Genomic DNA, 14,865 nt, shown 5'->3' with positions numbered 1-14,865 from the left:
TTATATCCTCATCATGATGTTCAAGGCGGATTTTGTGTACGAAGGAGAGTACTTCGCCAATCTTAGTACTTTTAAAAGAAAAGCAGAAAAACTCCCGTAAAATGTTGGCCATTCCATGTTCTCAATTTATGCGGTGACGTCAGTCTCGCCTAATGCTGAGAAGGGATGGAAGACTGGTGTGAGGATTACTCTGGGAACTATAAGCACTTCATTTGTTTACTTTTGGTTCGCCATCTTTGATTATTATGTGTGAATCGTCTCATATTTAATTATCTCCCCGATTGTTTCTATCGCATCAATCGTTTGCAACTACTGATACGATCGTAGGCGATGAAGGCGATCAGGGATTCTCATATGTTGGTCCCGATCGCCTGGTAAGAGCGAAGACCTACGAAAAACAATCATTTTTGCTCTAGATCCAACAAAATGACAGGCTTCAATGAAAGAGCAAAACTTGTGGCTTCCTATCTTCTCAGTTATTGCAGTTTTACGGCGGAGAAGGGAGCGAGAAGCTAGAAGGATAGAACACGGGCGATCCAAGCGAGCGTATCGCCTCAGACGTTAGAGGTCGTCTGTGTAATGTTTTGAAATATTTGCCACGATCGCAAGAAAAACTTTTTGAAGTGACAGAGGCGATAGAAGCGTTTGCGGCAATTTTAAGAGAACCAAGCTTTATTAAGAACAGTACAATACAATACATAATGATAATGATAATGATAATCAATTTATATAGCGCATTTTTCATATGTAATGTTCAAATGCGCTGTACACATACTGTAATTTACTACACAAAGGCCAGACCACAACACCGGGAACTTCGTGCCCTACTCTTTGCGAATAGTGTGTGGGTTCTTTAACGTCCCCTGTTATAAGACTGAAGATACAGAAGACGGGACCTACGGTTTATCGTCCTTTTCCGAGAAGACTAGAATGTCTAACCATTTGCAGATGTAATTACAAAGGCAGCACATTCTCCTCAATACGGAATAAACTCCTTAACCGAACTTACATACGGTACATTACATAACGTCTGCTATACTTTTTATTATCGTACATTACAATATATCTACTAAAGATGTTACAGTACATCTTCTTAAGAGGTTACAATACGGTACGACTTATTCACCCTACTTACGCTTACGATACTTTACTTACAAAATTTGCACTTGTTACATTAATACATTACTAGCATTAAAATGTATTTACTCTGTACTTATAATAACTTACAATACAGTACAACTCATTTACCTTGCTTACGATTATGATATAAACATAGCTGCCTACAGTATTTACAACTTTACACTGTTAAATTACAGTACAATACAGAGACAGCTATTAAACAAGAAGTTCCGGTATAAATGGGGCCTGGCCTGGCCATTTTCACGCCCAGTTGTCAGTTAATCATCAAAGCGTAAATAACTGGCAAACAACCTGTGTATTTTCCACAATTGTAACTGTTACTGATAAAATGTGTTTCATTTTCGCTAGGAATATTCTGTTAAACGTTAAGAAGTTTTTTGTCAATGATATATCTTGGTTTCATTAGATTTTAAAGCATGTTCAGCTTGAAGGAGGCTCGCCACCACAACGTGCCACGAATGCAAAGAGTACAAATTTGCGAGAAGTGTGAAATGTGGGAGGTGCCATCCCTTTTTTAGCGGAACTTCTTGTTTAAGAATATATTCTTGGTTTTCACGTGATGTCATCAAATTTCTACAATCCAGAATCGCAAGGCCTCTGAGTTATTATCCTTTACTGGCTATTTGACGTCCTTAATATATATCTTGTTGAATATTTTCAGTACGATAGCATCCGCCGTCTTTCAGATAAAGCATTTGAATTTCGGAGTCTCACGCCACACGACTCAAGACGGCCGCCAAAAGGCTGTCACGTATAGTTAAAAATATATCCTTATCCGTGAATAAGGAATGTGAATATTTTCTTGTTCATAAGGGTGAACTGTCCGCTTTTTTAAAGCAGAAGTGAATCCCAGATGTTTTCATTGATTTTCGGCGCCATGTTGGTGCTCCTCCGCATGGATTCCAACATGGCGTTTCCATACTGTGCTCTCTAAATTTGGGTGGAACGTTTTGACGGATACTTCAAGTAGACTATCTAGTAATTTTCTACAACCTGTAATATTCTTGCTTTTTTTGACTCGATAGTTTTAAATTTACTTGTTCGCGGCGTGACAGTGGCGTGACAGTGAAAACCGAAAATACATCTCGCAACTCTACTTTGAATAGAGAAGAAAATAGTCTTATACAAACGCAGAATTTGCGTTGATTGCCTATATTTATTAAATTTATCTAAGGTGTTGTAACTGACTCAAGCTTGAATTTGCGAAGTGAAGAAGTCCGTTAGTGTTGTAACATTTGAGACCGTTTCCGAAGGCCATCCGAGTAAGTTTGAGTTAGAGTATTAAAAATGACATACTTTAAATAAGTCCAAGAAATAGGCCACCCACACCAGAAAGCTAAATAGTACCCCTTTCAGAAGACTCACACGTTTTTTTCCTTTATTCACAGACGTCAGGTAATGGTCATAGCGTACTAAGAGCAACTAATGCATTCCTAAGTAAAGAACTCCACCCGGTATTTCCACCTGGTCCGACTTGTGTAATGGCCGCCTCCCTAGTCCCAGATAAAGTTCTTCGTTCAACATCTGGAAAAGAAAATTTTCAACGCGTTGCACGACTTTTAATAAGTGGAGGCACCACGCTACTTAGGGAGATTTTTGACCTCAGATGCCCACCAAGTACTCTTCCAACAATACTGAAAAATCTAGTGAAACAACTCAAAGCAGCAAAGCTCACCAAGCCACAGTGGGACTGTCTTTACCCTTCTCCAGGGGTGTACGGCAAGTCTGAAGATTTTGATGTAACATTGCTCTTCAGGTTGCTGAGGACAATATGCCACCTTACCCCTCCTGCCACAGGGTGGGATGCTCTGCCAACGAGAAAAGACCACAGTTTAGCTGCAGATTTGGCAAGAATCAAATATTACCGCAACTCCGTGTATGGTCACGTGAACCAAAAGATGGAGATACCAAATGAGGAGTTCCCACAACTTTGGCAAGAAATCAAAGAGGCCCTTGTGAGAATTGCGGGACAAATCAGCTCTGAAAAGAAGACTGAATGGCAAGAGGCTATTGATAAGTTTTTAAAGGATCCCCTCACAGCAGAGAACGAAAGAAATGTAGAGGAACTAAAAAACTGGTATAGGAACGATATGGAAGTTAAGAAATCCTTAGAGGAACTGAAAGTCACAACTCAGGATGGAAAGTTTGGAGACAGGGTTAAAGGGGGCCCAGGAGGCAGCAACTAAAGAAGTCCGAGAAGGAATAGAACGTGTCCAAGGAGGGTTAGAAGAGTCAAAACATGTCCTAGAGACAGCAGTTCGAGAAGAAGCTCAATATATCAAAGATCAGCTTGGAGAGATGCAACAATCTGTTGACAGGCTCAGCTCCTCAGCTAGCGGCCATCAAGCAGCTGGAGGTCAGTTAAATAGCTTCTTGGTATGCACTTACTCAGCGGCCATCCCGGGGTGGCCCATGGGAATTTCTGGGCATTTGCACAGTGGGGTTGTTTCTCACCTCCCTCGTCCTCCCAAAACGTAATGGTTTTCCACAAAATATTACCATTGCTTTTAGACCAAAAAGGATGGACAAGGAAAATCCCAAGTTTTTAAACCCTTTTATTCCCTATAATAATGCCAGTTATACGTGGTAGTGATTAGGGTTAATAAAATAGAGTCACTGACGGTTGGTCTGTTTGCTGCAGTGAAGTTTTGTTAACTTTGTTAGTCACAGAGGGAAAAATGGAACAAAAAAAGATCATGTTTCCTTATCGAAAAGTTTAAAAGTAACTGGGATTTATTGAATAACTTCTATCCTTGTAAACTTCTCGACATTAGTAATGTGACTTTTTAAATTTTTGGCTACTAAACAGGACTAAGGAATAAGACCTACAGGCCCGTAACCAGGATTTTGCATGGGGGGGGGGTGCGTATGAGGGCCTTTGGCGCGAAATCCTGAGCGCCGCAGGCGCAAAAATGTAGTGGGGTCTGGGGGTATCCTCCCCCAGGAAATTTTGAAAAAATAGGTTATCTGAGACAGCATTTCGTGCGTTTTGAAACAGTTTGTTAGGAAAAAAGGCAGGTAAAAGTGAAGCTAACAATGACAATAATTCTGGTTCATTTTTAAATTCAAATCATATTTTTCGAAACAGAACCTTAAAAACGTAATTTACCATTTATTTAGCTAGCAATGACGGCAATAAATAGAAGGAAGCAGGAAAAAGATAGCTTTCTTCATTTCGGTGTCAAATGGAAATTACAAAAATCAGCCAGAGTCGGTTTGTTGATCTTTTAGCGCTTTGGCAAGCTCCAACCTTCTTGGGTGCTTCCGAGCCCAACAAGTACCCAGTGTCCTCACTTTTCGGTACGCCTGGAAATATTAATGGAACTTCGAACGGTTCGACTATGAAGGACATTAGGTAGAATGTATCGTTGAAATTAACCTAGAATCACACAGTTTGGTCCAAAATATACCACACGAATCTACAAATGGTGGACCTTCAACCCAAAGGACCATATTGAATGTAAACAGTCCAAGTACAGAAATACAATTTCCCCTTTTTATTTAATTTACTTATTTTTTTATTTTTTTTTTTCACAACGAGCGGACTTCCAAGGCTCGTGAATGGGGGGGCGGGGGGGGTGCGGACGCACCCATCGCACCCCCCTCCCTACGGGCCGGACCTAGCAAACTAAAAGAAACAAAGTTAGCTCAAGAAAGTTGAAAATTAAACTGTCACTGACAATATTATAACCTACACAAAGAAAAGACTGAAAAGCCCCTTTTTCCTTCTCGTGTTGTTTACAACGTGGAACGATTTTATAGCTTGGGGAACATCCTCGGGAACATCCTCGGGAACATCCTCAGTATTTGCTGAAGAGGATTTCCAAGCATATATGCAGGCATGCTTAAAGCATGCCTGCATATATGCTTGGAAATCCTCTTCAGCAAATAGAAAAGCGATTTAATCCGCTTATCCCAGTATGTCCCGGAGGTGACACCTCCAACCACCCCCCACCCCCCAGGCTCTATTCCGTTCACTGACGTTCAACATGTTGAATGGCATATTTCAACCTTCAACATCACATGATCCACTGTTCAACATTGATTCATCATTTGTTGAATAGCAGTCGCAACAGTTGCATTGCATTGTCGCATTGGCTTTAGACTACATTAATCATACAAAATAATTTTCACAGTCTGTATATTAAGCAATGTAAAATATGACGTTTTAGTTTAGTGTAGAAGGGCCGGTGATACAGTCACTATGGATGATGGGCCAAGAGATGTAGTTTGTTTTTCCCCGTAGTGTTTAAGTCTCTGCTTCTTCTTTTGAAACGTTTTCCCCAACAGCTCATGTTCTACTGAGGATTGATTGTGAAACTGTCTCAGGACCTGGTCAACGAGGAGGATCTTCAGAGATAGCAGTAACTTCACAGGAACGCGAACAAAGAGGTCAAGGCACGTCAGTAGTACCCGGAGCAGAGTCGACAGGAGTTCTGGGAAATGTGCCTGTTGGAAATGACGGCCTACCTAGTCTACAAGGAGTACTGAATTCCATTGCTTTAAAGGCCTTCCAACCGGTTGATCCTTCTAAACCAGAAGAGTTAAATGGCTTTCTAGAGTATATGGAAAAGGTACGAAAAGTGCTGATTGTGAACACTCAGCAGGGGAGCTTGATAATCACAGTGGAATGTGAATCTCTGGAAATACTTGACAAATTGTGGGACGACTACTGTACAGGCCACCTGAATGAAATGGCACAAGAATTTCTTGTGACAAAGGACAGTCTGAAAGAGCTTGGCCTCACTGAAGTGAAACTCACTACAACCATTCTAAAGGAGGATTACGAGGCTTGTCGAGAGTATTTCTTACAACACTCAGGTAAGTTCAGGACCTTGCTTTATGTATATAGTGGCTGTTTCTCTACTTTGTTTGTTGATGCAAATTACGGAAGACCGTAACAAAATTATTTTGGTCATTATGGTTGCTGCCGCTGCTATTGTGAGGCTTAATACTCAGTAAGACACCGGTCCTCTCTTTGTTATTTGTTTGCTTGCGTTGAAATATTGGGCCTAGGCTGGATGGTTCAACACCAACATTGCACACTGACATTGCATTAGGGGTGGGAATGGGGAGGTGAGGACGAAGACCATTTCCAGAGCATTTGTTGCTAAACACTTACGACACGTCGACATATTTACAAGTTCAGTCCCATTTATGTCATTCGGACGTGTCCGTTTTGATTTCTAAGTTTTGTCAAATACCACGAAGTCACCACTTATATGTTTTTCTCTGCGGACGTGGGTGGAGGGTCCCACCAAAATGTCCTGTTGACGTTAGGCAGAGAACAAGTAAATAGGGACGTTAACATTGGTGTACGAGTAAGAGATTGAGTACTAGCGAGCACGACTTTCAAACCTAGTGCAATCTCGTACCGACAGTCTCCTAATCTTCTGATCAGCAATAGGGAGGAGTGAAGACCCTAGGAACGAAACTGGATTGAAATTCAAAAGTTGTACTCAATTTCGTACTCGAGCTACTATCTAAACTGAGATCACTTATATGTCAACGGCCCCTAAGGTCGTGCCGAAAGGAAATTAGTTGGCTCTCGGTCATCTTGCACGAACATGCTGTACGCATTTTCCCGTCTGGCCCTCGAGCTCCCACTCAATCAATAAGCCCATTGCATGCTACGCGGTGCGTTACTGTATGCAGGGACCGTGCAGAGGGAGGTGTTAGGGGGGCTAGGGGGGCTTTAGCCCCCCCACTTTTGTGCTTAAAAAAATAAATACTGAAATAATATAAAAAAATAACGAAGCAAAAAAATTGTTAGTTCAGTAATAAGGGAAAAAAGTTACTGGCAAAGTAGACGCGCAGATCAGTTAAGAACAAACATTGTCATTAATTAGTTATAAGTCGCTATAATTATCGAAAAAAAATTTCAGTTGTAGCCTTGTGTTAATACAGATTTATGTCTTTTAAATGGCTTCTTTTTGCAAAATGACCTCTCAGGAAAACGTAATTGGTTAATTTCAATCCGAAATCATGACTGGGTTAAGTTTATAAGGGCCCAATTATATGACGAATTTCAGCCCAGTTTGCCGGGCTGGAATTTTGTTGCTATTACATGGAGAATTTCAGCCCGGGCTGAACACTTTTAAAATTGAATAATTATCGTCGCCGCCATTTTCTTTCGTTGAAAACCACCACTGCGCATCCACAAGCTCACTTTCAGCCCGGGCTGAAATTGAAAACGCGATTACATGAGATTTTTCAACCCGTTTCCCCGAGCCCGTTTCCAGCCCGGTTTCAAAAACCGGGCTGGAAATTTCAGCCCGAGCAATTACAGCCCGGGCTGAAATTCGCCATGTAATCAGGCCCTTAGGCTCCTAAACAAATGGTTCAGCTGATTGCCGAGTCCAGTTGATAGAGGTACGATAATAACAGTCCCGACCTTGAACTTTTAACAATGAACATAAAATTATTGCTCCTCTTTTTATGCGTCCTGGTTTTATCATAATCAGCGAGAAGTTTCACGGATTGGTGAGCAATGACGGTCCGGGCCCTTCGCAAGTTTTGTAGAGCAACGTTTCTTTATGGAAATGAAATCTAGTTTGCTACTTATAAATGTATTTTTTATCATTTTAGAGGAATTAACATCAAAATTTTCAAGCATATACGCTCGCGCGTCCGTCTTTAGCCCCCCCCCCCCCCCCCCCCACTCTAACACTTGTTGCGCTGGCCCTGGTATGGACGGATTTATTGGAAACCAATTCACTGTTATTGAAGAAATTTTGTGTTTAAAAACTTTGTTTGTCTGTTTATCTTCTTGTTATTTCCTTGCTTGCCGGATGTATCGGCAAAGTTCAGAATGAGATTACCAGCATACACAAAGTTTATACTTTCCATAAATGACTTATTTCTTTCAGTACACTTACCAGGACACATAGCAGTTTTCGTCAAAACAATGACTGAAAGGACCATGATCACCTTGAGCGTTGTTCCTAATGATTCTATCCAGAATCTGAAAGAGAAAATTATGGATGAGGTAGGAATACCAGTCGATCAGCAGCGGCTTACCTTTGACAACGAAATACTCGAAGATGACCGCAGTCTGAGTGCCTACAACATCCTCAGAGAGTCAACCCTGCATTTGATTTCAATCAATTGTGGTACTGACATGCAAATTCACGTGGAAACGCCGACTGGCTCGTGTATAACGTTAGAAGTTGTGCCTAAAGATACAATCGAGAATGTGAAGAAGAAAATACTTGCGGAGAAAGGAATACCAGTCGAATGTCAACGCGTCTACTATGCTGGAAAGGAACTCAAAGATTACCGCACCCTGAAAGAATACAGCATTCAGAGAGGATCAACCCTAGTCTTAACTAGAGATCCTTTGGGTGACATGCCAATCTTTATAAAGATGCTGACTGGGAAGACGATTAGTTTAAACGTTCAACCAGAAACTTCTATCAAGAATGTAAAAGTTGAACTTCAAAAACGAAGAGGCATCCCAGTTAAGAAACAACGTCTCCATTTTGGTGGTCAGCAACTCAGAGATGACCGCACGTTAAGGGATTACAGCATTAAGATAGAATCAACCGTATATTTGAGACTTAAAGGCCAATGTGGTAATATGCCAATTTATGTGATGATGCCAACTGGAACGATGACTACTTTAGATGTCTTGCCAAGTGATAATATTGAGAACATAAAACATGAAATTTACGACAAAGAAGGGATCTCACCCGACCAGCAACATCTTATTTTGGATTACAAGGAACTCGAAGATGGTCGCACTTTGAGTGAATTCAACATTGAGAAAGGTTCAATGTTACATTTGGTGTTGCATCAATCCATAGCCAGGCCCAGTTCCTCGGCTGACAGCTCTCACCCAGTTACAGGTAAGTTTAAAAAGACTTTTTTCCTACTTTATGGATGTTTTTACTTTTTGCAGCTGTCTCTTGTTGCCATTTCTACCACAACGAGGATCTTTCTATCCATCCATCCATCCATCCATCCATCCATCCATCCCACCTAGCTTTAATTTTCATTTAATGGCAAAGGAAAATCAAAATCCTATGTTGTAAACAAATTAACCCCTAGTTTTATGGACGTACTTAATGTTAGACGTATTATACGCTTTCAGTAGGTAAATAAAGTCAATCAATTCGTGAATAAATCTGCTACAATTAGTATACTTATTGCGCGTATGATATAATTTATAACTAATAATTGCCATAATATAATTTCTTTAAAGTTCCATTCCCACGGCACATGATAATTTTCGTTGAGACACGAACTGGGAAGACCGTCATCACATTAGATGTTGAACCAGAGGATACCATTCAGAATGTGAAGTGGAAAATAGCCGATGAGGTAGGAATACCAGTTGACCAGCAACGGCTCACCCTCGATGACAAAATACTCGAAGATGACAACATTCTTCGTGACTACAACATTTCGAAAGAATCAATTCTACATTTGATTCCAATGGTTCGTATTCACGTGAAGACACAGACTGAAATGATGACATTGGTGGTTGAAATGGCAACTTCTATCAAGAATGTAAAAGTTGAAATTCAAGACAAAGAAAACATCCCGCCTGACCAACAGCGTCTCTTCTTTATTGGCGAGGAGCTCGCAGATGACTTCACTTTACAGGATTACAACATTCAAGAAGGATCAACCCTGAATTTGTTTGCCACGCGTAGAATTCACATGAAGACGTCAACGGGAAAGGTGATCACGTTAGAAGTTATGCTTGAAGATACCGTCAAGAATGTTAAGAGGAAACTACATCAGAAAAAGGGAATACCTGTGGAACGTCAATGCTTTCTTTATAATGGTGAGAATCTCAGAGATCATATTACCCTGAAAGACTACAACATCAAGGAAGAATCATTGCTGCATTTGTTGATGAAGAAAAGTGTAGAAGGTAAGCTTGGAGATTGCATCAATCCATTAACAGCGTTAACCCCTAACGCATGCGCATTAGTGATGACTCTCAAGTGGTTAAAAATAACCGTCTTTTTGTTGATATAGAAGAATTCTTAACATTTTTCAGTCATTCTTGACTCTTCTTCGACGGAGAGGAACTGGTTACCAGCATACACAAAGTTTAGTTAAGGGCGGGGTCCTACCTTAGTTTAGCAGTGGATTGTGAATTACATCATGTCATGGTTTGTTTGTTTGTTTGTTTTTTGTCTGTGTATTTTGAGACTGATTTTCACCTAGCGACGAAGTCGTAGTCGGAGTAGAAAGGGCTCTTACGACCTAGCCTAGTGCGCGTGAAAAACCGAAAAATGAGTCGTAAGCGGAGTCAAGTTATAGTTCGACGTAATCACAGCCGGAAAAATCAGAACGCTCTCATTTTCTTCCAATCCGCTCACGACTACGTCGCTTATAATCCTTTGAAAACTAGATATATAGTCAGAGTTACAAGCAAAAACAGAGGAACAAACCAATCAAATTACTAGCATTCAGGCCCTCCGAGTACTTCCTTTCTGCTCTCTACTCCGAGAATTGAATTTATTTTTTACTGGATCATAAGCGAAGTAGTCAGCAGCAGAATCGAAAACTCTGCTAATGACTCCATCGGTTTCGGATTTCACTCCAGATTGTAACCCTCTGTGCTTCTAATTTCTACTACGACTCCTTCACTAGTAAAAACCACCCTTCAGTCATGGTGGATTTCCACTGATGCGCAATTTTGTACGTGTGTGAAAAAATTTAGAGACAATGTATGAACGACTTGCGTAAACGTGTACGCAAGTTGTTCATACATTGCCACTAAATCTTTTTACGCACGTAAAAAATTACGCGTCAGTGGAGATACACCTTTAGCCTTTTGCCTTCCGTGTTTAGCTTAAAGTAAAATAATGTTTCTTATCAGCTCGTCTTAACCTGCGGATGGATTGTGAAGTCGTCTCACGGCCCGATCGAAAAAAGGGATCTCCAGATATAGCATCAACCTCACAGGAACACAAAGGAGGGATCCAGAGTGCCCGAGTGTTACCTGTCACGTCACGTAAGCGAAAGGCGAAGGCGTCATTGGGTTTTCCAACCGCACGAAACGTTTTAAACCTTGCTGCGGACAAGTACTTGAAAACAACTGATGCATCTAATGGCTTTGTACAGTATTTAAAAAGAAGACAGGTAGAGATTGTGGACGTACAGGCAGGCAGTTTGATAATCACAGTGGAAAGCAGCTCCGTTCAAATGCTTGACAAATTATGGAAGGAGTATCTTTCCGGCCGTGTGAATAAAGAAGCGCACAAATTCCTTGTGACAAAAGATATTCTGAATGAGCTTGGCCTAAGGAAGGTAAAACTCACAACGAACATTCCAAGAGAGGAGTACACTTATTATCGAAAGCAGTTGCAGGATTTTATTTCAGGTGCGGTTTATGATTTGTCACAAACACGTCGTTTTTCTTCAGTTAACTTTAACTGCATATTTCGATCTGTAAACTAGGTTTCTCATGATGTAAATCAATCATTTACCAATTGCGTGACCAGAAAATCCGAAGCAGAAGGGGGAAACCGCCAGATAGCCTTTGCTTTTAAAATTTGCGTTAATTAGAAAATCAGTTAGCGGTTTGTATGTGAGAACAATGTTATGTGCTGAAAAAATGTATTATCTTATAATAGGATGGCAGCTTTTCCAATGTTAAGGATCGTGGTAATAGCCCTGATGGAAATATTGAAAAAGTACGACTTCAGCCAATAAAATGAAACAAATTTATGAGGTCATATTGTACGTCATAGTGACACCAACGCACCAAAAAGTACGAAAATTAGTGTGTTCATTTTCCTTTGTAAACCTGGTGACCATAGCATAATGGTTTTTATGTTTCAAATGGCGGGCTTCTGAAGCTCCACTATCTATCCCCTTCCCCTTGGTCCCAGAAGGCTAAAAAGCCCTTTTTCAAGAGGGTAGAGGGTAGAGGGACCGCTTTGATATAGAAAAAGATAGAAAAGCATTTCAATTCTACCTGTACTTACATAATTGTTTTTTCTTTAATAGTGTTACTACAGTTAAACAATCAGCTTATGAGATTTCAAAAGGACCTTCAGAACCAGTTCCGCCACCAGGCTTCCATCAGAAAACGCACCAGAGCTTTACTCACAGAACGCAAAACACAGTTTTCAAGTTCTTTGCCCCAAAGAAGAGCAGACCAGAGAGAAGCTGGAGGTGAACCCCCACGACGTATGCACTGGCCGTACGTGTTGGGAGGTCTTGGGCTAGTTGCTGTGCCTGTTTTTGGAGTATTCGCAGCTACAACTGCAGCTGTAAGTGTAGGTGCAACTGCTTTTGCAATTGTAAGTGAAAGTGTTACTGCAGCTATAGGTGTAGTTGTACCTGTAGCTGCAGGTACAGCTGCAGCCACAGCTGCAGGTACAGCTGCAGGTGCAGCTGCAGGTGTTTATGCAGGTGCAGCTGCAGGTAATGCTGCAGGTGCTGCTGTAAATGCAATGGCAGGTTGGACCACAACAGATATAATATTAAACATACATCAAGCAATTGATGAAGACATAAACGAGTACCAAAATATTAAAGCAAAGGAAGACGTCCTCGGAAAATGTGTAGACGACTTTGCCGCTTTTTGTCTCGAGCATACTGATTCAGTATTGTCTAGTAAATTCTCGGACGGTGAAATGGGAACCCTGCTTGACATTCTACGAGGGAAACGTTCACATGGAGCAGAAGCAACAGGGGAAGTACCACGACCAATACTTGACGAAGAGCGTATTAGCAACTTACTAGAACAGCTTCAGAGCTCTGAAGCTAATGAAGAAGCTTCAACGATCACCCAATCAATCCTAGACGAACTACAAGAATGCCCCAGTGGTCAAGAAATCCAGATGAGGATCATGAATTTTATGGAATCAAAGTTCGCTGAAGCCTGTGCATCACAGCTGTAAGAACAAAAGGAACTGAACGTACTTTTGGACTTAATTGACAGACTTGGTAGAACTTGTAGAAAGGGGGACGTTATACCTTTAGTTTATGGCCATTTTAATATTTCCGCTTTTTTAAACCTAATATAGTTAGGCTTTTATATATTGGTTTACAAGTGTAAAATTTTTATATTTCAGTTGCATGCTTCACTCGCCGACTCGTTCTCGCCGCTTTGATCGTGCGTGAAACCACAGACGTGAGCCTGCTCAAAGTCTTATAGCTTAGTAGCTCTTATTGAGTGACTGATTGATTGATTGATTCAGTGATTGATTGTTTGACTGTTTAACTGATTGAATGATTGATTGATTGATTGATTGATTGATGGATGGATTGATTGCCGCTTCATTAATATATTGATTGATTGATTGATTGATTGATTGATATATTGATCGATTGATTGATCCAATGATTGATTCAAAGATTGATTGATTGATTGATACGTTGATTGATTGATTGATTGATTGATTGATATATTGATTAATTGCTTGATTGATATATTGATGGATTGATTAATTGATTGATTGATAAATTGATTGATTGATTGATTGATTGATATGATTGATTGATTGATTGATTGATTGATAAAAAGACACAGATACCACAAATCCTCTGTTAAGAGAATCCCCCCCCTCTTTTAAGCAAGTCTCCCTTTTTGGAGCATGAAATTTTCTAAGCCTCCTCTCTCTTTAAAGCCACCTCGCTTCCGCCTTTTCCTTCGGCACCAAAACATTATTGCATTTTAAACGTACCAAACCGGGCGCATGCATTTACTTACACACAATGCTCGCTTTGGGTAAAATTACCAGTGTTGGTACTTCAAAAAGAATCATGAGAAATAAATTCCTGGGGGTTCTTAAAGAAGATTTACGGTAGCCAAGAGACTCACTTTCAGCTGATTCTTATTGCGTAGACGCTTCCTATTCAAGAACATCAAAAATTAAATTTAAAGTGTATTATTAAAAGGGATAAACATTTTCTCTCCTTACCATATCAATACATTTTCAAGCAGACAGGTGATGGGAATAAAGACAATCATCAACTGGGAGATATTGTCTTGATCACAGGGGGCCCATACAAGCGGCGTGACTGTTTATATGTTGGAAATATAAAGAAATGTATGGGGATTTTGAAAGGGTCTTCTTATCGTTCACTTATTTCGAGTAATGTCTATGTTTAAGTTCAAAATAAACGTAAACCTACCTCAACTGTCGTCTTTTGTCGTTTCTGTGGCTCAAAATGGCGAATTTGGGCGATTTGGAGGGTTTTGCGTTGACTGTTGCTTTTCTTCTTATTACGTGAAGCAACATAACAGTCAACGCAAAACCCTCCAAATCGCCCAAATTCGCCATTTTGAGCCGCAGAAACGACAAAAGACGACAGTTGAGGTAGGTTTACGTTTATTTTGAACTTAAACATAGACATTACTCGAAATAAGTGAACGATAATAAGACCGTTTCAAAATCCCCATACATTTCTTAATATTTCCAACATATAAACAGCCACGCCGCTTCTATGGGCCCCCTGTGGTCTTGATGTCTTGTCTTGATCAGTTAATAATTTTAAGAATATTATCAAGAAGGTAGCTGACGTATCGGATTCCCACACGGCAATCATGTAAAGCAGTTTTAGTTTTAGCGGAGCTCCTTAGCGGCCCGTAAGGGCCGCAGAGCGGAGCACCATACCCATAAAAAAAACACATGAAAAAAAACAAAAAAAACACATGAAATAAAATAGGAAACCTATGCATCCGAGTTTTCATGGTCATCATGGCTAGCGGCATGCCTCGCGGGCGCGTACGGCGGCGTACGTACGGTGTTG

General features: G+C 40.5%; 1 pseudogene across 1 annotated transcript; it reads left to right on the top strand.

The window, feature by feature from the left end:
• The first annotated feature begins 995 nt into the window (after nucleotides 1-995).
• LOC144630915 (uncharacterized) lies at nucleotides 996-13,107 on the top strand (annotated as a pseudogene). The gene is made up of 6 exons (XR_013566646.1): nucleotides 996-3,496; nucleotides 5,431-5,961; nucleotides 8,010-8,987; nucleotides 9,344-10,021; nucleotides 10,979-11,482; nucleotides 12,112-13,107. The product of XR_013566646.1 is annotated as an uncharacterized LOC144630915 (transcript).
• The last annotated feature ends 1,758 nt before the right edge of the window (nucleotides 13,108-14,865 follow it).

Source organism: Oculina patagonica, chromosome 11, assembly GCF_052425735.1.
Source record: "Oculina patagonica isolate OP01 chromosome 11, crgOcupat, whole genome shotgun sequence".
Taxonomy (NCBI): Eukaryota; Metazoa; Cnidaria; class Anthozoa; order Scleractinia; family Oculinidae; genus Oculina; species Oculina patagonica.
Note: the sequence above shows the minus strand (reverse complement) of the source record. Positions and strands in the feature narration are given on the sequence as shown.